Consider the following 23,083-nt stretch of genomic DNA (forward strand, 5'->3'; position numbering starts at 1 on the left):
CTCCGCCGACCCTCCTCGGCGGCGACGGGCGCTGGGGACTGATTCACTCTGGGCGTGGGTGACCGCTGCCCCTCCCACGGTCCCCGCGCGCCCTCCCCCCGGTTTTGCGAAGATCCACGCCAGGCACAGGCTGTGCCGGTGACGCTGGGCCCTGGGGTCGAGCGACCTTAGATCCCTGTAAACCGTCCTCCCTCCCCCAAACCCGCACCATTTCCTCGCAGGCTCGCCGGGCGGCCCGTGCCACGTTGGCGCACTTGGGGACAAATCGAGACCCGGCAGGACCACGCGGCCTGCTCCCTGGTCCCTTCCCAGACGCCCTCCCCAGCCCCCAGGCAGGTCCTCTGCGCAGGGGGCGCGGAGGGATGGAGAGAAAGGTGGGAGGTAGGGATCTGGCTGCCCTGAGAGAGGTTTCTATCCCAGAAATTCTCAGGGTGCCCCTTCCACCTCCGGGGGAGAACCCCTCTGCGGTGGCCGCCACCGGGGCTGCGGGAACAGGAGCTGGAATCCTTGTAACGTTTCTGGAGACTTTGCGCTTTCAAGAGCTCTTTACCTGAAACTGACACCCGCAAGCACTCTCCGGGGACCTGTTGGGCAGATGGAGTGGCAGGGCCAGGCGGGGCCTGTGGGCGAGACATGGGGACATTTGTCATGGGTGACCCGGCGCCTCGGCTTCTGAGCCCACGCCGGCGCGGGGAGGCCGGCGCTAATGTAATAAAGCGACAGCGACACGAGGGTGGGCTTCTCTCGCCCCGGGCCGTCACTTGCTCACTGGGTTTTACTGTCAGGGCTGGTGGAGGCTGTGGCTTCATTTCATATTCCATTAATATTTACAGCAGCTATTGAATTTCCCATTACAAAGTTCACCATACACACTGCTAATATGAAATTTTAATAGTATTGTGTACATTATGAAAAGTCCCACCATTAAGAGGGGAGGTGGGAGAGGCTGCCCTGGAAGTTATCCCCCACTGAATGCTTGAAACGCCCCCCCCACCCCCGCAGTCGTTAAATGTATTCATTTGCAACTATTACCATAAAGACGGAACCGGTGGGCATTTTATCCATATTGAAATCAAAACTGAGGGAGGGAATGGAGTGGGTAAAAAGCTCGCTGGTTAAATTGAGTTTGCAAAGTTGTGCGTGGTGGTGCCGTGTCTGCGCGAATAGAAGTGTCTGCTCTTGCGCAGGTCCTATCGTTGGGGGTGGGGGGTGAGGCCAGCAGAAGGTTCCAGGTGGTGTGGGGTTCGGGCCGCAGGGGCTGGCAGGTGTGTGTCGGGGTTCTCTCCCCCCAGCTGCCCCCGAGGGCAGCCCAGCCAAAGCCCCAGAAGTTCCCAAAGTTACAGACCTGAGGTTGGCCCCAGGTGAACACACTCCGACAGGAGCTGTGAAACAATCACCTGCTTTGCGGCTTTTCAGGATTGACACCCTAAGATCGGGAGGTTTTCCTGGGAGAAAGATCGTCCTGGGAAATGTGGCTCCTTTTCCATGTCCCAGAGGGACAGATGCCAATTTGGAGTAAAAAGCAGAGGGGGGGGGGGGATGAGAATTTGGCCTGGACAGTGGGAAGTGCTAGTACACGAAGGGACCCTGAAAACATGCTGTCCAAAGTCTCCCAAAGGGTAGCAGTGCCAGGGCTGCAGGCCAGGCCACACTGAGTAATGGGGTAGCATTTTTTCATGGGTCCCCCAAGGGCTGCACAGCTGAGAGGTGGGGTCAGGCGCGTGCAGACGCAGGCTTCAGCTGGAGGCATGCCTTGTACAGGGGCGGCCAGCGTTCTTCTCTGCACCCAATTGCAGGCAGGGGGGGAAGGATGGGGGGGTGCGGGGCGGGGGGGGGGGGCAGGTGCACCCACTACTGAATCCTGTCAAAGACTGAACTGGTGGTAGCCCTTCCACCAAAGGTGCCCGAGTGCCACCCCCACTCCACCCTGCCTAGACGTGTCCCGCCTTCCCACTTTATATAACTGCAAGGACGGTCAACTTGCTGGGAGATGCAACTGGTCCCCAAGCCTCTCTTGCCTTTTGCACGTAACCTTGTCCTGGAATGGACAGTTAAACTAGAAGGAAAGGCATACTTACTTTATTTTGTGTGTGTGGGGGGGGGGGGCATATGATGTGATTCCTCTAGTCTACCCCCCTGCCCTCCCACCCACGCACCACCCCCTCCCCCACACTCCTGGGTGTAAATTAATGACAGTACTTTGAATGTCACTGCTGTGTCTTAATAAGCTTCTATTTCTGCGATGAGAAGGCAGTTTCTGAATCTTTAGGTTACTTTCAGCCAAAGGAAAATGACAGCCAGAAGGTAAAAATGGGTGACATTTCCCCAGGAAGAGCTGGTGTTGATTTTTTTTCCCCAGGTTTTAAAAATTATGACTATTATTTTATCCCCCCCCCCATTTTGTCTGTTTTTTTTTTTCTTTACAGCCCCTAAATGTGTCATGCTTTGTCAGATCCTCTGTGTGTGTTTTCAGAGCACATTTGAATAAAAGGCTCAATGCCAGGTATTGGTGACACAGGGGGTGGAATTTTCAGCCGTTCCACAAAGAGTTGGCCTCCTCTATTTGCATAAGGTCAGAGTCGTGCTTCAGATAGAACTTTAGCGGCATCTCTGTCTCTTAGCAACACTCTTGCACTCTTGGTCCCTGTATTAAATTGACTGGTCCCTTCCTTTTCTTCCTTTCATTGGGAGGCTTACAATAAAATGTCACCCTTCCAACCTGTGCCTATCACCCAGTAGGTCATCTGTACCCCCTCCCCCCTCCCCTCCCCTCCCCCTCCTCCTCCTCTTTCTCTCCAGTTCCAATTAGAGGATGAGATGATTCATCGGGTGGATTCCCAAAACTGTTTTATTTGATTGTGTTAATTAATATTAATACCATCTCTCCCTTTGTTATTAATAAAAGGCGTCGTAAACAGGAATGGGATAAGGAGCAACGTGGCAGCACCTGGCATACAATGAGCCTGGAGAGGGGTAATAAGGCAAGTGGAGACAGAGGCAGCCGGGTTTGGGTCAAGCTCCCCACCCATTTAGTTGGTACTTGGAATATGCCCGTCAACCCTCTTGGCTCTGGGATGGGACGTAGTGACAGGATCCAGCTGCTGATAGGGGTGTTAATGGAGGGTCACGTTTGGACAATAGTATCTATCACTTGCCTCCTGGCTCTCCTGTCAGATGGAGTCTTTTCTGACTACTGTATCACTCAGATTTGGAAGAGATTCAATTGTTATCTGCACCCTGGCCAAAAGATATACAGATCTACGGCCAAAGGACAAAATAATAATGGGTATTATTATTATTATTATTATTATTACACCTCTCCTCTTGTCCATTTAAAACCAAACCAAACAAAAATCCCTACGTGTTCAAAAATTCCTTCCTGTGTGAGCCTAACAGCTGCCCAGTTACTGAACCTCACAGGATAATGGCTGCTTCATTAGCACAAAGAGACTTTTGTTTGAACGCCTGAATGATTATTGCTGATTTTTAGAATGTTATCAGTGGCCCAAATTCAGCAGTCTCTGGAAGGTTCCTAAAATTTTGGAAGAGTCCAACTTGGGAAGGGTCTGTGGACTATCTTTAAAAGTGCCTTGTGGACAGTGTTTCTTCCCCTGTGGGACGTGTTTGCCTCTGAGGAGAAGCAGGAAAGAAGGAAGAAGAGGAGATGGAGGGGGAAAGTTCCTCCTAAAATTAGGAATTGATTTAAATCAGGTTAAAGATAACAAAAATCACAATGGTCAGAAGCTCTGCATGAGAGAGTGGGCATCCGAGATATAAGGGAAAGTCATGAATATGCTTTAAATTCTGCCTCTGCTTTCTTGGACCAGGAAACCGACCCTTTCTTAGGGGTAGTTTGTTTTCTGTAGCATTTTATGTTCACCTTGAGTGGCACAGATAGGAAGGCAAAATGCCCTGCTTTTCCCTGATAGCTTCACAAAAGCCTAGCTTTGCACTTTCCTTCCTAGCTTGCTCGTCCTGTAATTCCTGCAGTGTATTGCTAGGTAAATGTGCAGGTAAGGGGTCTGAGAACAGCAATCAGGGTTAAAAGTCAACTAGCTGCTCTTTAATAATTCACGTGTCATATTTCTTCCACTGTGTCAACTTTGCTAAAGAAGATGGACAGGGGCTGACGGGCGGCCACTTGAGTTTATTATTCCAAACCGCAAAAGGTGGGGGGGTGGGCAGGACATAAAAAGAGAGGTCTCCCTCTTAGCTTTTACGAAGGGGCGAAAGCCGCCCAGACCTTCCACAGTTTCTGGTCTCATCTTCCTTGTTTTGTCTTCGGCTCTTCTCCAAGCTGCCTGGAAATTTTGTAAGGACAGGGTTGCAAAAAAAAAAAAATGTATTCCCGAGGATGTTGCCTGTTTTCATTCACCTCTCCTTACAAATATGTGTCCCTTTTTCTCCTCACTAATACCTTCATTACTATTCATTTCCAGGTGGCCATTCTGTTCATACTTTTTGCCACAATACAGGGCAAAAAACTCCTCTGCCAGGACAATTCCCCTTACAGATCACAACCCTCGTTTTAACTTTCTTACAGACGATCTTTCTTATTTTTGCTGCTGTGTTTTTTTTTTCAGAGGTGTTGCTGGTGGCAGCTTCATATATCTTCTACTTAAATCTCTATTCTTCGGGCTTTTTGGTTTTTTTTTTTAGAAGGGTATGGGGGAAAGTTTGAAATGTTGGATTTTCTTGACTCTCAACAATTTGCTGTTTCCAGAAAGAGAGAGGGGGCACCGCATATAGAAAAAAGAAGAACCTGTGAAATGAATGAAGTGTTAAGCATATCTGAGTTTGATGCTGGAGGGTGAATTGATATAGAACCAGATTCCAGAAAGGAAGAGAGAAGAAAAAGAAGAAAGATTGAGTCTTACCTGTTAAAACTTTGCCCAAATGCAGTGAGCATTACGCTCAGTATAATTTGCATTTTCCTGTTGTTGGTATTGCCCCAGCAGATGTTTAAGAATTTCAGTTTACACAGACCAAGTGATTTCGTTTCCATCTCTCTCCCAATCTTTTGAAAACATTAGAGGAAGGTTTTCCAACTAGAGGACTAAAACTTTTTCTGTGTCACTTATTGACGGAAAGAACCCTCTAGTACTGCAAACCTTTCAGCTGATTTCAAATGCCAATGGACATTTGAAGAACAACTATTTTGCTTTTTTTTTTTTAGTTCTGAGGAGTTTTAAAACAAAAATAACACAAATAAACTGATCTTTGGGGAAATACAGTTTTATCTTCAAGGTGGAATTATTACTAATGGTACATCATAACAGAAAAATAAATAGTATTACTTCTCATTCCATTTATGTTGTGATTTCAATGCAATTTGATAAAATTATCTATTTTCTAGAAGCCTCTTCCATTCACTTAGTTCCAGTCTTTTTACATTTAACAGAAGGTTTTGCACCAGCCCTCAATGGGCACTGAGGACTCGTGTTTTTAGGCTCAATTGTTTTAGTGGGGACCTTCTCCAACTTCTGTCAAAATTTGAGAGAGAAGTCTGTTTCTATGTCTGGTGTGAGTTGTTGAGGGGAGGGGAAGGTCAAGTGAGAGTTCCAGAGAGAGAGCAAATAATTAAGGTTTATAAAAATCAGGCACACTCTGACATGACCGGAATAAATTGTTCTGAAAGAAACTTAGAGGAGATTGGGTGGAGGTTGGGAAAACAAAGTTTAGTTTTCCATGGTCTGATACCCAGTGGGGAGGGGAAAGGGCAAAATGTGTCCAAGGTGGTCACCCCAAGAACACACCTATTTGAAACCACTCTCTAAAACTTTTTTGGGTTGTTACAGTTTATCCGATTCAACCATCATGCAAGCCCTTGAGCAACTTTTCAAACACAGGCAGGACCCAGCCCTCCGTCAGAAAATGGAAAACACTGATGGGACGCTAGCTACATATTTGCAATTTATTTACTCTCTGTCCCTCCTTAATGATAGATTTAGGCAGGGATGTTTGCATAGATTAAAAAAGAAACAAGAGAAGGGGAGAAGAAAAGAGAAGGATCTGCAGGGTGTGTGTGTGCAGCATTTTGCCATAGTGTGTGGAGATATTGCTGGCAGAAAGTTTCTAGTCCCTTCAAAGAAACAAACACTGTACAGAGACTTGTTCTCGAAACTACTAACCAGTCTTCTCTAGATCTGAGCGATGGGAATGGAATTTGGATAAACATATCAGCCTGTTTGGAATACACGGCACCCCCACTCCTTTCCGTTAGCGTTTCTCAAGAGCTCTGCCCCCCTCAAACTCAGTTGGCACCCTCAGACCACCCCAAATCTTGCAAGCTCCACTTCCAGTTTGGGGACTTGTTTGAGGGTTCTGTTTGGGGTCCTCCACCCCACTCCCCGTTCAGGGCAGGACCAGCTCTGCAGGTCTGGGCACTCACAGAGACAGAACTATTTTCCACTGGCGATGGGTGATGAAAAGCACTTGAAAAGCCGCCGGGGGAGGAGGGCGTCCTCGCCACCCTTCCCTGAGCAGCTGCTGACACTGCGGCCTGACTTAGCAGCAACTTCCCAAGACTGCATCTCCACCTGGCAGAAAATATGTCTCTGGCTTGATTTCATTTTCCCTCTGTTTTAACTAGACAATTCAAAGAAAAGTCTAGTGGAAGTGTACGGGGGGCATGGGGGACACAAGGAAGTCTATAGGATGAATATCCCAGAGGTCCAGAGAGAAACAGGCGGGGAGAGAGGGGCGCGCCCACTTCCTGCCTATAACCTAAAACACAAAGTAACAAATTTGGGCAGAGGGGGTTGGCTAATTTCTTGCGACAATTGGTGGGGTGCAGTAGTGATTCCGAGGCGGTGGAAAGTGGGTCCGCCGTGGTGGCTGCAGGGGGCAGGCAGCGCCGGGCCACCGCGTCCCCTCCCGCCCGCCCACCCGGCGACACTGCGCGGCTCCCGCCCGGACGATCCAGAGATTCCATCTCGAGTCCTGCTAACACCTATCATTTGAAGCCATCCTCGCTCTGTCTTCCAAACCTCTCCAGCATTTGTGATGCCACTCGCCGCTCCTTATTACTGAGTTCTCCGCGTCTCTCGGCAACTTGTCATAACCTGTAATAAAGTGCCCTGTCTGGCGGGAGTTATAGTCCAGAGGGCAGCGCTTCTCTTTGCAACTGACAGCCGAGCAAAGGACGTGCGGCCTCCCTTTTGTCTGCCTCGGGGGGTTTAACTCCTGAGGGACCGGCCAGGAGACCCCGCTCCCAGGTCCGGAAGGGGGGGTCCTGCCACCCCAAGCCCCCCAGCTCCGGACTGGGGCCCGCGGACATTGCGGCGAAATTTCTGGGCCACCAGGGCTGCGCACACACGTGTGCAAAGGCGTATTTCTCAAAATCGTAACAGCCTGGTTGCACTTTTCTTTTTTTAATTGGAGGGGGTTTTGACCAAGGAGAACAGGATGGCGACAAACAAGGCTGAGACAGAGGCCACGCCACGCCTCCGGTGTCCGTCCCAGCCGGGGAGCTTTCCCTGGGGCTACTGAACTGGTTCAAACCATTCCCTTAATTCCTCAGACCCAGCTCATAATTGTTTTCCTAGGGCAGGAATCAAAAGGGAGAGATTTAGTCGAGATTTTCTATTCCGCACGTGAACGTTAAGGGTACCCACACGCTGAGATTAATTCTCACCGGAGGTGGGGAAGCGCGCAGGGGAGTGGCATCCCCCAAAGGGCGGGGACTCGGGGTGTCCCTCAGGCCACCAGGCCAGATGCCTTGTCCTCGAGGCATGGGTGAGTGCCTCTGAACGAGACCTCTGGCCTGGCACCCTCCTGATCGAGGGGTACTCCGCCCCCGGTTCTCCGGGCCCCATTTCTTCTTACCCAGCAAAGTCACCTTACAATACCCTGAGGTTGCTGATAGGAGCCAGGGAGTCTCCCAGGCATTTTTTTATTTGTCTTTGAGCATTTGTGACAGAGAGGAATTAATAGCTGTGATGTCATCCCAACTGGGGAGAGGGGTTAAAAAGGCAGGTAAGGGGGGCACGTGACTGAAAAAGGGGAGGCAACGCAGAGCCCCCCTGCAGCTGCCTTCCTGGAGCCTTATTCTGTCACCGGGCTGATTTATTTAAAGAAGGAAAGACAAAGACCCCTCATGGAGGTGGTTCCTGAGTATCTACTCCCTGACCTCTGGGACCCCACATCCACCCCAGAACTCCTTTGGGAGGTCCCCCAAACAAGGAGGGGCCTATGAGCTTATTTTCATCCAGTTGAGAAGCTGAAACAGCCTACCCTCACCTTGCCCCTAGGTCTGGCACCTTCCCTTCTCAGGGATGTCCCCTGGAGAAATGCATTCTGACTGTGGCCTGTGTGACAGATTCCAGACTTTCTGTACCCTCTTCCAATGCCCACCTTTGCTGCTAATTTCTTTCTGCACTGGGAAGCTAGTAAAACCTTCCAAACCGGGCTTTCAAAGCCCAAACCACATTCTATTCCCTAAAGGAAACCTGAAGAAATTGGCCAGCCTGCACTCAGCAGGCCCTTTCCTTTTGGGGGAGGTGGGGAGATGGGGGAAGGAAAGAGTTTGTGTCATAAACTGTGATAAGAGAGGGAAAGTAGAAAGATTTGATTTGAGAGTAGGGGTTATTTGATATTCCTCCATATCAAAGTCCATTCTGTTCAGTTAAGGGGAAAAAATGCATTTCAGTCTTGTGCCTCCGAAGGCACCCATGAGATATAATGGGGAGAAGTTTAATCCATCTAGGAAAACTTAAGTAGCAGAGGCTTTTTTTTTGGGGGGGGGGGGACAAAGGAAAACAAAATTAGCAAGAATATAGAAAAATGTACTTGTGTTTGAGCAATCATTTTAGGAATGTTCTATGGCGTGGTTTCTCTTTTTGTTTATTTCTCAAGGTTGATCTGTGGGTCTCCAGTAGGACCCTTGATGTGGATTTCTTAAAATGATCATTTGCCATCAGTTGTGCAAGCCCTTTGCCTTTACAAAGGTGATTGCCACTGCCCCTTTTAATCTCTGGACAAAGCCAGAATCCTTTGCCCCTATGTGTCCTGCTTTTGTAGGAGCTATGAGGCTATAGACCCTAGAAACAATACTCATTGAAAACACTGTTCAGAAATACTCAGGACACATTTGAGGATCCTGAAAATTCTTGTGCCCTTCTCCCCACTCAGCCCCATAGACTTGACTCAAAATGAAGGGATTTGGGCACATAGAAAAGCAAGGAAATTTCCTGCCACACAAAAGAAAACGGTGCTTTCTGCCCACCGTGTATTTCCACTCCCAAGTGAAGACTGCCCCAGTTACCACCGGGCCTGACTTGATTTATCTTAGTTAATAGGATTAACGTGTTAGGCCCTCAAGAATTTCCAAATACAGATCCAGAGTGTCACTGAGTCGCTGGTGTCTGTTTTCCTCTCTGATGGGCATAATGGTGCACCTACGAGCAGAGGGCCGAGGCCCTTTGTCCCCTGGGAGCAGGCAGATTATCCATCTCCAGTGAAATAAGGCGTGTTGTGGTCACCTTTGCTAAGACTCCAAGCCAGAATCCAGTCACTCTCAAATAATCGTGTCACTACCTCACCAGGGCACTGTTTGTGTTTCATTTAGCTTGTGACTGTAATTGAATGGTTGAAAAGCAAAAATGTAGACAAATGCCAGCTGCACTGAGATCTGTTTCTTCCTCCCCTACCTTTGGCCCATCATTAGGTACTTCCCCTGTCTGCGCGGGAGGTCAGAGTGTATAAATATAAATTGCATTTTGCATTACTTCTAGATGAGTGAAGCTGTCAAAGCAATAATATGAGCTTTCAGTCCCACATTCTACTACTTCTTTCCTAGTTTTTGGCCAGGAGGTCATGTGCAAATTGAACGTGACAACCCAGAAGACATGTCCAACAGACGCGTATTGTTACACTGCTCAGGCGCCTAGCTCATAAAAACCTTAAACCCACATTCATCTCCAGCCTCCACCAGGCAGGGGCTCTGAAACGTGGGACCCAGGCTTCTCAGAAAGTTCCCTTCAATGGCTGCATTTCATCTGAAAGTCATAGGAAGAACTAACCTAAAGTATGTTTTACCTGAGTGTCGTGAGGGTATTATACTTAGAAGGACCAGCCCCCTCCCGCCCCCCCCCCCACACATACATACTGGAGAATATTGTTTCTATTTGAAATTATGCAAAATTTCCAGAATGCAACAGCAATGTGTTTGGAAATCATTATTATTTGAACAACCGTGTCACTCAGCAAGCCGCCTGAAAATGTGGGTTGACCTTGGACTCTCATTAGCAAGTTAGCATTGTTTTAAAGACCCAACGGTATAACAAAAATGAACACTTTAGCATTTCCTTATCACCGTAATTAAAAAGACAACCCTCCGAAACTATGTTGTAGCAAAGGAGTCAGAAACTTTCATCAATCTGAGGGAAGCGGACTGGCTGGGAGGATTGGTAATTGGCTATCAATGTGACCCGTTCGTGTCTTGCCCAGATTGCAGTTAGCAGAGAGCTGTTGTTCCCTGACAGGGTGTTTGATGGTTTCTAGGAAATGAGTGGCTGTTTTCATTCCTGTTCCAAATGGACAGGTGTCTGTATCAGAATTGGCAACCTGGTTGGCACATTCTAAGAGTGGCCAAAGAGAGAATTGTTTGTGGAGAATAAATTCCCCTCCCTCCTGTGATGCCTGAACACACGTGCGAGTGCTGGACGTGGAGAGAGGGCAGAAATGGGGTGGAAAATTTAATGTGGGTCCATGCCACGTAGGCAGGTGGTAGCCCTTTGGTTCCCAGGGGCGCCATGTGCAAACACATCTCTCCGGCAGCTCACATGGTGCTTTTCCGGGTCGTACTCTATGCCCACAGATAAAAGTCCACGAAAGGCACTTCGTCTCCCTTCAGATGCTCCTGTCAGTCTCAACAAATAAAATAAACCAAGATTGTTTTCCACGTTGCTAAATAGGCATTACTTCCATTCATCTGTGTTTTGTCATCCCCTCCTCTGTAGGGGAGGTGAATGGCAAGAGTTTAATGCTGAATTCACAGAAGGTAACCAACCAGGAGAACCACACCCGGGAGACTGGGTCCCAACTAGGAAGCAAGTCTCTTGTCCTCAGTGGATAATGTCACCTGTTATCACTTTATACCTAAGTGGTGACCATCCGATCTATAACAGTATTTATTTCTCCTTTGATTTTTACACATAATCCTTACAATCCCAAATTATTGTTCACGCACAGGATTTTGATTTCCTGAGCAACATATGAGTCATATTCTTAAGGGGAAAAAAGTATGCTATCCCAGGATCTGACGTCTTTTTATTGTCTAACCTCTACTTTCACAAGTATCAAAGTTGTTTTAAGCTTTGGAAAAAGTTGATTGGGAAGGAGGAAGGAAGGAAGGGAGGGAGGGAGGGAGGGAGGGAGGGAGGGAAGGAAGGAAGGAAGGAAGGAAGGAAGGAAGGAAGGAAGGAAGGAAGAAAGGAAGGAAGGAAAGAAAGAAAAAGAAAAGAAAAACCACCTCTGACTATGAAACAGAAGCAGTCGCATTGAAGAGATTTGTACTTAATGTTGGATGTCTGTGGTTCTTAGGAAAATTTAGTTTTTCAAAATTTAAACATTTGAAGCTTCCAGTAACAAGTTATTATAGTGTTTCTCCTTTGTCCTGATTTTTCCCTTTCTCTTTTTCATGAAATATCTGTGTAAATCGGACATTGACTTTTAGTTTATTTTTACTCCACTGATTGCCAGAAATTGTAACACTGGAGACCAAAGGCTTTGGCGATGAGTATGGGATGCATTTGGGGCACATCACGTAATTCTCCAGGCCTTAGTTTCTTCCTCTGTAATATGGGAATATGCAGAGTCTGTAATTTACAAACTTCTTTGAGGATACATGAAAGAACATGCTTTCTGTGTTCCTGGAAAGAGTTCTCAGTGTAAACACCACGATTGCCATGGACGAGGATGGTGACGGAACCTCTCTAAGTGTCAGGATCTTCCTCTGGGGAACAGAAATCGTAATACCAACAGGGCTGGAGATAAAGTGTGTAAAGCACTTCAGTAAGTGGGAGGTGGTTTGTTGTGATTTTATTCAGCGGGCCCATGGAAATGGTGAAATACTCACTTTGGGAAGAGTTCCACTTGGTGGCTTTTCATGTCTGGATCTAAAGGCTTAGTTGGCACGAAGGAAGCCAACATTGAGAACGAGGGCCAGTGAATGTCCTTTGTCCTGTGTCAGTCATTCTTGTAAATGTATCCCACTGGGTGGACAGCCCAAGGCCACTTCTACCACCAAAGACAACAGATAAACTCAGGTAGTGTGTTTCACTGGTCCAAAGATGAGTCGAGATCAGAAGGAGAATGTGGAGAGTTGAAATAGATTGTTGACATCCTGGCATTATTTGCTCATTCTAGAAACAGGATCAAACCTTTCTGGAGTTTGCAATTAACCATGTTGCCGTTTAAAGATTCATCCTGAAAGAATCAAAGCAAACCTGGAGGCAGCAGCTTCCAGCACCTGCAGGAAGAGCCAGCTGCTTCTTAGAAAACTTACCTCTACCTGGAAAGGAGCCATCGGCCCTGCTTCTCGGAGAACTTTACACTGAGCCAATAATTAATTTTTATTGGGGCCTTTACAGGGGATCCATATATCATGAATAAGATTTAATGTTGAAAATAATATTCTGTACCTCAGGAAATTTCCTTGTAGATCAAAGTTCATGGGTATAATCTCCCTGGGGGACAAGGGGATGAATAAGGACTGGAAGTTTCCAATCTTAAGCCACTTAAGTCACGCAACTGAAAAAAAAAAAAAAAATGCGTGTCCTAGCCAAGCTTCAGTATAGAGAACCAAGCATTTCTTGAATGATTAGCTAGGAAACCAAATTGTTCAGATAGTCCTTACTCCTGATTCATTGTATCAGGTTTGATGCGTGTGTGTGTGTGTATCCCCCGTCATATTTAAAACCTCTAATGTCGTCACTTCAGCGAGAAAGCCAAATGGAACCGGGTTTGCTCTGTTCTTTCTGAACCTCCCTGCCTCGTCCTGTCTGAGTGAATTGGATTTAGTGAAAATTAAAATGTAGGCAAAGAGAAGTAACTTCTCCACCCAGGCTCCGGGGAAGACCCACACAGCCAAGGGCTTGGCATTCACCAGTCATCTGCTTTTCTGACCATGGGGAGCAGCTGAAATGACAAAGCACACAGATGGACGTGTCATATGATTAATGGCGTCTACCAGGCCTGGTGGTGAGAATGCCGGACATGGCAACAGACGTGAGTGAGCCCGTCCCCCTTTTGGGATAACGCTCCGTCCAAGGTTGGAAGTAGGAGGAGAGGGATCAGGAAACATTCCAGCCCCTATGTTTTGCTAGAAAATCTGAAGGCACCCTTTTCCCTTTCTTCAGCATTGTTGCCTTCTTGTTCTCCTGTTTCTCCCTCAGGTGCAAGCTCACCCACCGGAAGAGGCCTCGGAGCAGGGGTGACGTGTACAAAGCTGGAAAGTGAAGGACCAGGCAGCGTGAAGTCCCTTCACATAACCCCGGCCACTTTCTAACCCAGGGGGTCATTTCTGAGCCTGGAGCCCCTAGTGCTTCGAGAATACAGGGGACCAAGATTCCACCGTTAAAAACGGGCCAAACTTGAGGCCGTAGCCTCACGGTCATACCCAAAGTTGAGAATTCTTGCCTTTGCTGGCTTTAAACATGTTTCATTTGTTTGGAATAAGTAGTTGAGATATGCGAAAAGTAGGAGAGGGTGAAAACTGTTTCTTCAGTCCTACCTCCTGGCAATTCCCACCCAAACTCACCAACGCCCCTTTTTAAAATTGATAAGAGTTTTGGGAGCAATCCTAGGTTTACAGAAACATGGAGTGGGAAGTATGAAGAGTTTCTCTGTATCCCCTCCCCTCCTCCCCACCTTTACACCTCGTTATTCACATGTTGTTTTAGTGTGGTCCATTTGTTATAAGTTATGAGCCAATATTGATACATAATTATGAACTAAAGTCCACCGTTTATATTAGGCTTTAGTATTTGTGTTGTACCTTCTGTGGGTTTGGCACGTGGGTCTACCATGATGGTGTCACGTGGGGTAGCGTCACTGCCCTAAACATCCCCCGGGCTGGGACATCCACCGTCCCTCCCCACAAAACCTCTGGCAACAGCTGATCTTTTCACTGGCTTCATAGTTTTGCCTTTTCCAGATGTCAGATAGTTGAAATCCCACAGCACGTCACCTTTAAAAACGAGCTGCTTTCACTTAATATGCATGTAAGGTTCTTCCACGTCTGTTCATGGCTTGATTTCTTTTGATCGCAGCCTAATATGCCATTGCCTGGACGTACCACAGTTTGTTTATCCAGTCACCCACCAAAGGGCATCCTGATGGGGTCTCTGTTTTGGCAGCGATGAGTAAAGCCGCTGTAGACACCTGTGCAGGTTTTGGTGCCGGCATAAATCTTCAACTCAAATGCCAAGGAACATGATTGCTAGGTCATATGCTAAGAGTGTGTTTTGTTTTGTAACACGTTGCCAAACTGTCTTCCAACCCAATGCATTTGTTGGTGGTTTTAAAGCTCAAATTAGTTAGCATGATAGGTACTTAGCAAAGGTGGAGACCCAGACCCTCCCAATAAGCCCTGATGGACAGCAAGACACGAGTTGCTCCCAACTGGAGGATCACAGGGCTTGAACTTGATCAAGCTACAAGGGATCACTTCCTGCCTTTGCTACTTACTTGCTGTGTGACATCAGGCAAGTTACTTAACCTTTCTGTGCTTCAGTGTCCACCATGGAAATTAGGCTTGGTCACGGTACCTGAGATGTTCTGTGCACATCTTAGCACACCACTTGGTATAAGGAGGTGCCCAATAAATATTCACTATTCTTATATCTTATTACAAAAACCAACATCTTTCCACCCCAAATAGCTAGTACCTTCTTCAGTGATAAATGTCTATAACAAAGCATTCAGGACCACCACTGACAGAAGAATTTGATACATTGTGAATGAAATCTGGTAAGAAAACAAAAAAAAAAAAATGTGCAGCAACTAAAAATGAAAGGAAACATAACTGAAAAAGGAACTGTCTGTAAGTGCAGAGCTTTTGGTCCATGGAATAACCCCCCTCCGTCTTGCCCCTGGTTCCCGTTGGTGACTTGCTGGCTGGCAATCCTCCGGGGTAAGTCCTGGATTACGAAATGCCCTCTCGCTGGTGGCCTGCCAAAGCCTGCTCCGCAGACGCCCAGGCTAAGCTGGCGCTCACTGCCACCGAGACACCTCCTTGCCCCGAGGGCCCTAACTGACGCGCTTGTCTTTTCTTTCTCAGACAGCTCCACGGGCAGGCGGAGGGCGATGAAGCAACCCATGGGGTAAGTTTTTTTAAATTTCTTTGGGCAATGCTTGTGTGATGACATAATGATATACGCTAACAGTAAAAACGAAATGCCCTGTCGCTGTATCTCTTCGTATTGGGTTTATTGTAGACATACACAAGCAAACCAAAAAGAAACTCGTGCACATTCCTGATTCACCATCTGTGGGTCCCCACCAACCACACCCACACACCAGTGGGGGTGGAGACATCTGATCGGTCTCTCCTGAGATCAGATAACAAGTTTTCCTGTTTTCACCGCATGTGCAGGGCTTAGGTCAGAGCACATGGAATAATTTTTTTTTTTTTTTAACGAAGGGTAAACAATGAAACCCAGTAACTTCTTCAGGGCATATAACTCAAAAGCACTCGCTAGTATGAGACATATCACATTAATAAAGCATGACACTAAGAGCACATTTGGGTCCAAATATTTTTTGAGTAACTAGAAAACTGAAACAGGACAGCAGAGCTCAAAATCCTGCTTAGGAATGACACACGGGTGGCAGGCAGAACTGAGGGAGTCGTAGGAGTCGTCTGAAGGGACGGCCACAGACAGGTTGTGAGTGTTGGGCCCATCAGCCCTGTGAGAAGGAGAACAGGAGAAGGTCAGGAGGTCAGAATAAGCAGGGCCTCCCTTGTTCGCTCTGCCGCCCGACTCCAGTGGCCCACAGTTCCTGGTCCAGCTTAGTAGAGTGGTGAGAAAAGGAACGAAACGGAGGACAAAGGGAAGAAGGAAAGAATCAATGTCAAGGTGAAGCCGCCCACTCTAACTTTGCTTTGCATGCACTCGGGCCCGGGGAACTCTCTCTTCTTTTCTAGAACCTTCCACACTTTAAGGTCCAGTCTGGTGAGTCTGGATAATGATTAATGGCCCAGCATCCAGAATCAGACAGCAGAAACCAACGTGAAGTTCCGGGTCCACCCCTTACTAGCTCTGTGACATTGACCAGTCCCATCTCCTAGCTTGTGACATAGAAATAGTAATAGGGACATACCTCCTCCAGCCGCTGCAGGAATAAGGGTGCTGGTCATAATCTGATGCATAGTGAGTGCTCAGTCTCATGCATTATCATTGTCGTTTTGAGTTGACCACCCCCGTTGTGGATATGCTTCTACCCAGAACAGAACATAGGCAGAAAAAGAAAAAGTAGGAGCAGGGCTTACGCATGGGCACTGGAGCTGGGCATTTCAGCAGCCTCAGATGCCACCCGCTGTGCTGGGTCAGCCATTGAATTCAGTTCCATGGATGTGTTTTGGGGACCTTCTTTGTTTTTCGGTGAGAGGTCCTGGGGAGTGGGAATAGAGGTGCACCCAGGCTATGCCAGCCTGCCAAGCACGTTGTCTGGGCAGGGAGATTCCACAGACGTGGCTGTCCAGTTAAAGTGGGGTGTCCTGCAAAGGTAGAAAGAGCCCCTCAAAATAAAAGTTTGGCCTCTTTGAATCAGAATTAACACACATGATCCTGGTCCCTAGCCTCCCCTTAGCTTTAAGGAAAAGAATACCTACTTTTCCCCAATGAGCTTTCCAAATCTGCCCTTAGTTTTGTTTTCAAAGTAACAGTTGGCACTCCAAGCCCTGATGGCGTCACATCACAGGCGTCTCACGTACCCCTGGAATGCTGCCCTCCAGCCTGGCAGATGCCCTTCAGCTCCTAGGCCACAAACTCTGTGTGATTTGTGGGTGACTTTTTCTGCCCCTAAGAGATAGGTCTTCCCCAGGCTGATGATGGCCACGCATTCCTCAGGTGTCAGTTTTAACATAGGTTCCCACAGGACACCTTCCCAGTCCCCTCAACGAGGACAGGGGCCCTTGATCCACACTCTTGTGGTTCCTGTAGGTGCCACCTAAAGAGCTAGAGGCAACTGCCTTTTGATTTCTGGTTCTTGCTCTGAATTAGGGACCATTTGCATCCCAGACCATCTTTACACATGTAGGTGTGCAATAATCTTTGAGAGACAGAGGGAGGAAATGAAGGTAGGGAAGGAGGGAGAAGGGGAAAAAGACAGTGAGAGGAAGTGCAAAATTAGGTGACACAGCAGAGGAGTCCCATTTGCCACACTCCTCTCCCATGTGACCTCTCCCTTCCTCTTTTTCACCCTTTCTTCTATCTTCTCTTCATAGAAACACCTAAATGAAAACAAAATTGAAATCATCCCTGCCTCACTGCGCACCAAAATTTGATCTGTTTTTTTTTTTTTTTTCTTTCTCCTTCTGGGCCCTGATTCGACAATTCAAATATATTTCCAAGCCAATGCACTCAGCAAGCATGGAGTACCATAGCTCTCTCTCACATGCCTCAACAAATAAATAACAATATATGTTTCATTAAAATCTCATTTTTGAACTTAAGGTTTGAAAATCTTACCGGAGTTTCCTGTAGTAATCCAATAATTCCATCTTGACAGTGACATTACAAAACTCATGAAAGGAAGGCACTTAAAAATCGTAGTATTTGAGGGTACAGATGGAGACGCACATTTTGGCAAAAAATCTAGAGAAAATGTGGTCTTTGGATTGTTAAACACTTTATTTATAATTGCATTTCATTGGTAACTCACGCTCGTGATGTCCATCTATTTAATAAAATAGATGTCTGTTCAATTTAATACAAAAGGAGGCTTGATCCCACCTCAGGGGATGTAGAAATTGGAACAATTTGTCAAAGCCCCTTTAAAACATTTCTCATCGGATGAAAAAGTCCACGCTGTATAAGAGGGGACATTGCACTGTACTGTACAGGAGTAGGAACTACGGAAAAAATCTCCCAAAAACAGCTTCCCATTGCTTTCGATGAATTTACCTTTTTTGTGCAAAAAGAAAAAAATAATCGAGAAGATAAAAAAGTTAAGAGAGGACATCAAACAATAGCATTATTGAAGAGTCTGATACATGTCCATCTGTATCACGGCCTCCATCTTTCATTTGCTCACCTTAAGGAATGTAGTTTAGGCAAAGCTCCAGAGCTGGGTGAGAAATTGCATGCCGTGTCAATTCACTCACCACGAGAGATTTCCAAAGTTAGAATTACGAAGTGTAGGCTGGAAAACAAGAGAGATTTACTTACGTATTAAAGGCATGTACTGGGCAATAAAACTGATAGATCTTTATTACGTTATCCCATAAGAGACTGGGCCCCTCGGAGAAGTTAATGCTGAGGAAATTTAAAGCAAGTTATAGGAAATACTTCTTCACCTGGTAGAATTCATTCTAAGGAATTCGCTGCCACAGGCAGTCATAAAATCAATCACTGAGTGGGATTTTTCACAGGGGCAGGATAATGTATGACCCACTCCTCTGGCTAGTTGGGAAGGATAGAAGCAATCAATTTACCTCCTTCTAGGATATCACCGTTGATTACAAGTGGGGTCAGCGAAAAGATGTCCCCCACACTTGATCAGGATAATTAAAAAGTGTTTGCCCATGTTCACATGTCCTAGGAGAAAGTGGAAATAGGATATAAAGATCAAATAACCTGATCCAACATGACAAACGTTTTTTGGCAGGGACAAAAAAAAAAAAAATTTTAACAATGCAAAAATCAATTCCAGCAACTAATTAAAGACGTTCCTGAAATATTTTTTTTTCCCATGGAAGCATTTTTCTCCTGGTAATATAAGTATTACGCAATGTTTTTGTTTTTCAATCTGATTCTCTGACAAGGATTCTCAGCGTTCATCTGCCAAACTCGAAAACAGTTAACATGCATGACTTTCTTTTTCCCAATGGAAGTAGAGTTTAGTCAGAAGTGGTGAACACACAGTAAATATTAACAAAGCAATGTTGAATTCTGAGGTTGTCATGTTGTCAGTTATGAAGTCCTTTGATAAAGCCATCACAGTTTAAATTCAGCTTTTTTTTTTCTATCTACCCCACTCTTTTAACGTATTTTTCTAGAAAATGTGGGGTAGTTTCTAGGACTTCATTTATGCCACTGAAGATGCATCAAAAGCAATAGGGCACCTTTGACATTCTAATTTATAAGCTTCTGAAAAAGGCATTCTTTATGGTTAGAGTCCACATTTCCATTTGGGGACAAAAGAACGTCACGCGATCTACCAAAAAAAAAAAAAAAAAAAGCAGGGGGAATTTTGCTTGAAAAAAATTACAAAGCAAAATAACGTTTGGAATAAGTCATAGTAAAACATAGTCTTTGAATTTCAATAAAGTGTAGCAGGGCTGGAAAGGCATCGTTTTCACCTCCGGGGAACCAGGAAGTGTCACTGACTTTGACGGACATTGACCTGTCTAGTTTTATTACCCGTGTTAAAGAAAAAAGCAGGAGTAAAGATAAAACGTGTGAAAGAAAAAAGCAAGAGTAAAGATAAAACGTGTCCAGAAGTGCTCCCATGGTAAACCATCCTCGTCTACAATAGCGGTGATAATTGGGCACTTACATACATTCTTACTTTCAGAAGCACATTTCATTAAAACACTGTCCCGCCCTCCACCCAAAAAAGATAAGAGTAGATGTCTCAATGTCAAGACATTTTGCATGGCGCCGTGCTAGGAGCTCTACAGAGTGTGCCTGAATCAGCTCTCGGGACACCCCACTGCTGTAAACACTCCCCGTGGATGCGACAATCTCAGGAGCCAGTCCTGGCTCTGCCACCCATCAGCAGGGTCACCTTACGGAACTCGTTCCACCCCCCTTGCCTCAACTTCTCCATCTGCAAATCAGGACGATGTGGCCTACATCATAGGACAGCCGTTAAGTTCAAATCAATGTAAAGTAACTAATACTGTGCGTGGCACATAATGTAAGCGTTCAGACCTTGTGATTTTTCTTCCATCCCCCAAAAGCCTGGGTTTTAAGGGAAATCATCTTTCCCCTGGGAGAAACAGGGACAGTGGAGGTTCTGTCCCCTTTCACGGAATTAGGACTGGGAGAAGTTTCTATTTTTTACATATTCTCCCTACTCTGGTTTCTACATTTCCTTCTGCCCCCTCTCCTGCCAGGTTTCTCCTTAAATCCTGCACTCCACAGTCCAGTTCAGTTTAATGCTCCCTCAGCATCCTTGCATCTGCTCTTCCCGGGCCTGGAAGAGTCGTCTCTTCCCCCCATCAAACAAACAGACGTGGTTCACTCACATTCATTCATCAACCCTCTGCTTGGATGTCACCACCTCTGAGAAGGACTCCAGAATCTCCTCCTACAAGAACTCATGGCCCCCTGTACTTCCACGGCCATCTTGCATTACCTGTCACTTTTCTGTACCCAGTGTTAGGCTGCAAGCTCCATTTCACAGGGCCTGGGTCTGGTCACTCACCACTGTGCGCCGTCCCCGAGTTCCATTTCTGACACATGGTGCCGTGATCACAAACAGATGAAAGAAACAACCAAGGCCAACAGGAAAACCCACCGCTTCTCAGGGGCGGGTTGCTTTTTACCTGGACTCCACAGAACCACCCTGCCAGGGAGGGCCTTCTGAAATGAAATGGTTGTTTGGCCATTATATCTGAACATCACAGAAAAACCAGCACTGGGTTATGTAGAAATAATTGGTTTACCCTTTTGTAAAACTAATAATGGGAAAATCTATAATGCAGTCTGAACTGGGAAAGCTTTGAAAGAAGGTAAAATGGGAGACATACTTTTCTTTGGGGCTTATTTAGTCTAAAAAGAAACACTCAAATGATGGCATTGTTTTTACATACGTCTAAACTTAATTGTTTAATCATATTGCAGAGTTTCACTTACCTCCTAGAATATGTAAAGTGATAGTAACCTAATAATCCTTTCAATACATGCAGTATACACCACGCTTGGTGGTGGGTGATCGGAATGGGAAAAAATCGATCAAGCAATTAGAAGGGAAACCTAGTGAGGGAAAGGACTGACTCAGGCAATCCACCCTCCCATTTTACATATACCTGAAAGACGCAGTTAATAGAAGCAGAATCATGGAGCAATCGCCACGAATGATTCATCCTTCTCTTTGTAAATGCCGGATAAATATACATTTAGAGATACGTGATCCCAAGTGTAACAATAACTAACATATTGAAGCAGAGGCTAAACGCAGACCCTCTGCTAAGGGTAGTCCACGATTTTGTGCACTCGTCACGGGAATCCTGTGACGTATGGGATGATGATAACAATACAGGTGAGTAATTTGAGGCGAAGTCATTAAGAAGTTTGCCCAAGATCACACCACTAACCATCCGCAGAGCCAGGCTTCAAACCACTGGTCATTCGATTCCAGAGTCTTTCCTCTTAGCTTCTAGCCAATGCTTCGGCCCTCACCCAAACTCAGATAATGAGATGTAGTGGGAAAAACCTGAGGTCTGGAATCTGAAGATTGACATTAATTATCAGCTTGAGTAGGTCACTCCATCTCTGTTTCATCACTTAGAGTATGAGAATGATAATATTATCGTATCATTTGGAGCCTTCCAAAGCTCCCTGGGTGAGCCAATGAGATGCTTTGCATGAAAGAACTTGGGGAGTAAGGAGGTGCTAAGCAAGTATCAGTTGATGGGTTTTATTTACAAGCACAGCCTGTTGATGGATTTGTACGAATTTAGTTGGGATTTTAGGTGTGACCGTTGAAAATGACGAAATGAAAATGATGGCCTTTTCCCATACAGATAAATGGATGTTATTGAAGAAGGAGGTGGCTGCCCCATAACTGTCATGCCAGGCTTGGGGAAACAGTCCCTGGCACCTGCAGAAAAGTGGAACACCACAGGTAAGGTGGTCCATCTGAGCACAGCTCTGTTTGGGACCAGAACTGCTTACAGATTAAGCGAAGGTAAGTCCATCTGAATGATTTCCTGGGGATAAAAAGAAATAAAAAGGTCTTATCTAAAGAATCAATAGAACATCTTGATATTTACTCATTTGGAGAAGACGGATCACTTATACGGTTTTAAAATTTTGTTCTATAGCCTATACATCTGCCTCCCCCAACATATTTTTCTATAAAAAAATGAAAATGTAAAAGATGTTATCTGCCACTATTTTATGTGCAAAGCTCTGGGAAAATGTACGTAATGGTAAAGAGAAGAAGGTAACGTAAGATGCAATTTCATCTATCCAACTTTCCCACCTGTCCTTAGCATCATAACTCTCCTTGCTTTCCACATAAAATAACACCCTTGACTATAATCATTTATTTTCCCTCCTGCGTTTGTTAAGTACTCAAGCACATATCTATCTACTAGAATAGATATCTGTAATTTTTCTCTGTCCAGCATCTGTTCCCCCTTTTATGTAATAGTATCTTGAGTTTCCTTTAGAACACCACCCCCATTCTCTGTTCTCAAGCCTTAGATTTAAATGGGGCTGACACCATTCATTGTTTCCAGCGGTTGGCAGGTGACCTATGCCTGACCAATCAAAATGATGGTGATTATTTTCAAGGCTGGGCATGTGAGCCAATCAGGACGTCTAGGTGAATCTGATATAACTATTGAGAAAGAAGATAAGCTAGTAAAATGCACTCTTTGAGGTACTAGCAGCCATCTTTGCTTCCATTTGAACAGACTCTTTCTGACAATGAAGCCAACACAAAGAAAATCAGGGCCAAAAGATACAAAATCGTTTCTTAGGGGCATTAGTTGCACATTTAGCTCTCCCCTGTCCTGTTTGATCAGGTAATTTCATACATCCTCTTTTTGATTAAGCCAGTTTCTAGTGAGGTTCTATTGCTTGTGGCTGAAAGTATCTTCACTAACCCAAGGAGATTTATCAGTTGTGCAAAATTTCTATGGATTATGTATATTATCTGTCAACACTGATATGTCAACTCA

General features: G+C 45.8%; 1 long non-coding RNA gene across 2 annotated transcripts in view; it reads right to left on the reverse strand.

Moving 5' to 3' along the window:
* Nucleotides 1–15,411: 15,411 nt before the first annotated feature.
* Nucleotides 15,412–23,083, reverse strand: part of LOC109444965 (uncharacterized) — a 30,490-nt gene continuing 22,818 nt past the window's right edge. For both annotated transcript variants that reach the window (XR_002136972.3, XR_012491323.2), the window contains 4 exons: nt 18,662–18,764; nt 18,262–18,369; nt 16,496–16,723; nt 15,412–15,912 (listed from right to left, as the gene is read on the reverse strand). This is a non-coding gene — a long non-coding RNA (uncharacterized LOC109444965). The remainder of the gene's footprint in view (nt 15,913–16,495; nt 16,724–18,261; nt 18,370–18,661; nt 18,765–23,083) is intronic.

The sequence above is a fragment of the Rhinolophus sinicus genome, chromosome 13 (genome assembly GCF_057876585.1).
Source record: "Rhinolophus sinicus isolate RSI-liver-muscle chromosome 13, RSI-T2T, whole genome shotgun sequence".
NCBI classification, from domain to species: domain Eukaryota; kingdom Metazoa; phylum Chordata; class Mammalia; order Chiroptera; family Rhinolophidae; genus Rhinolophus; species Rhinolophus sinicus.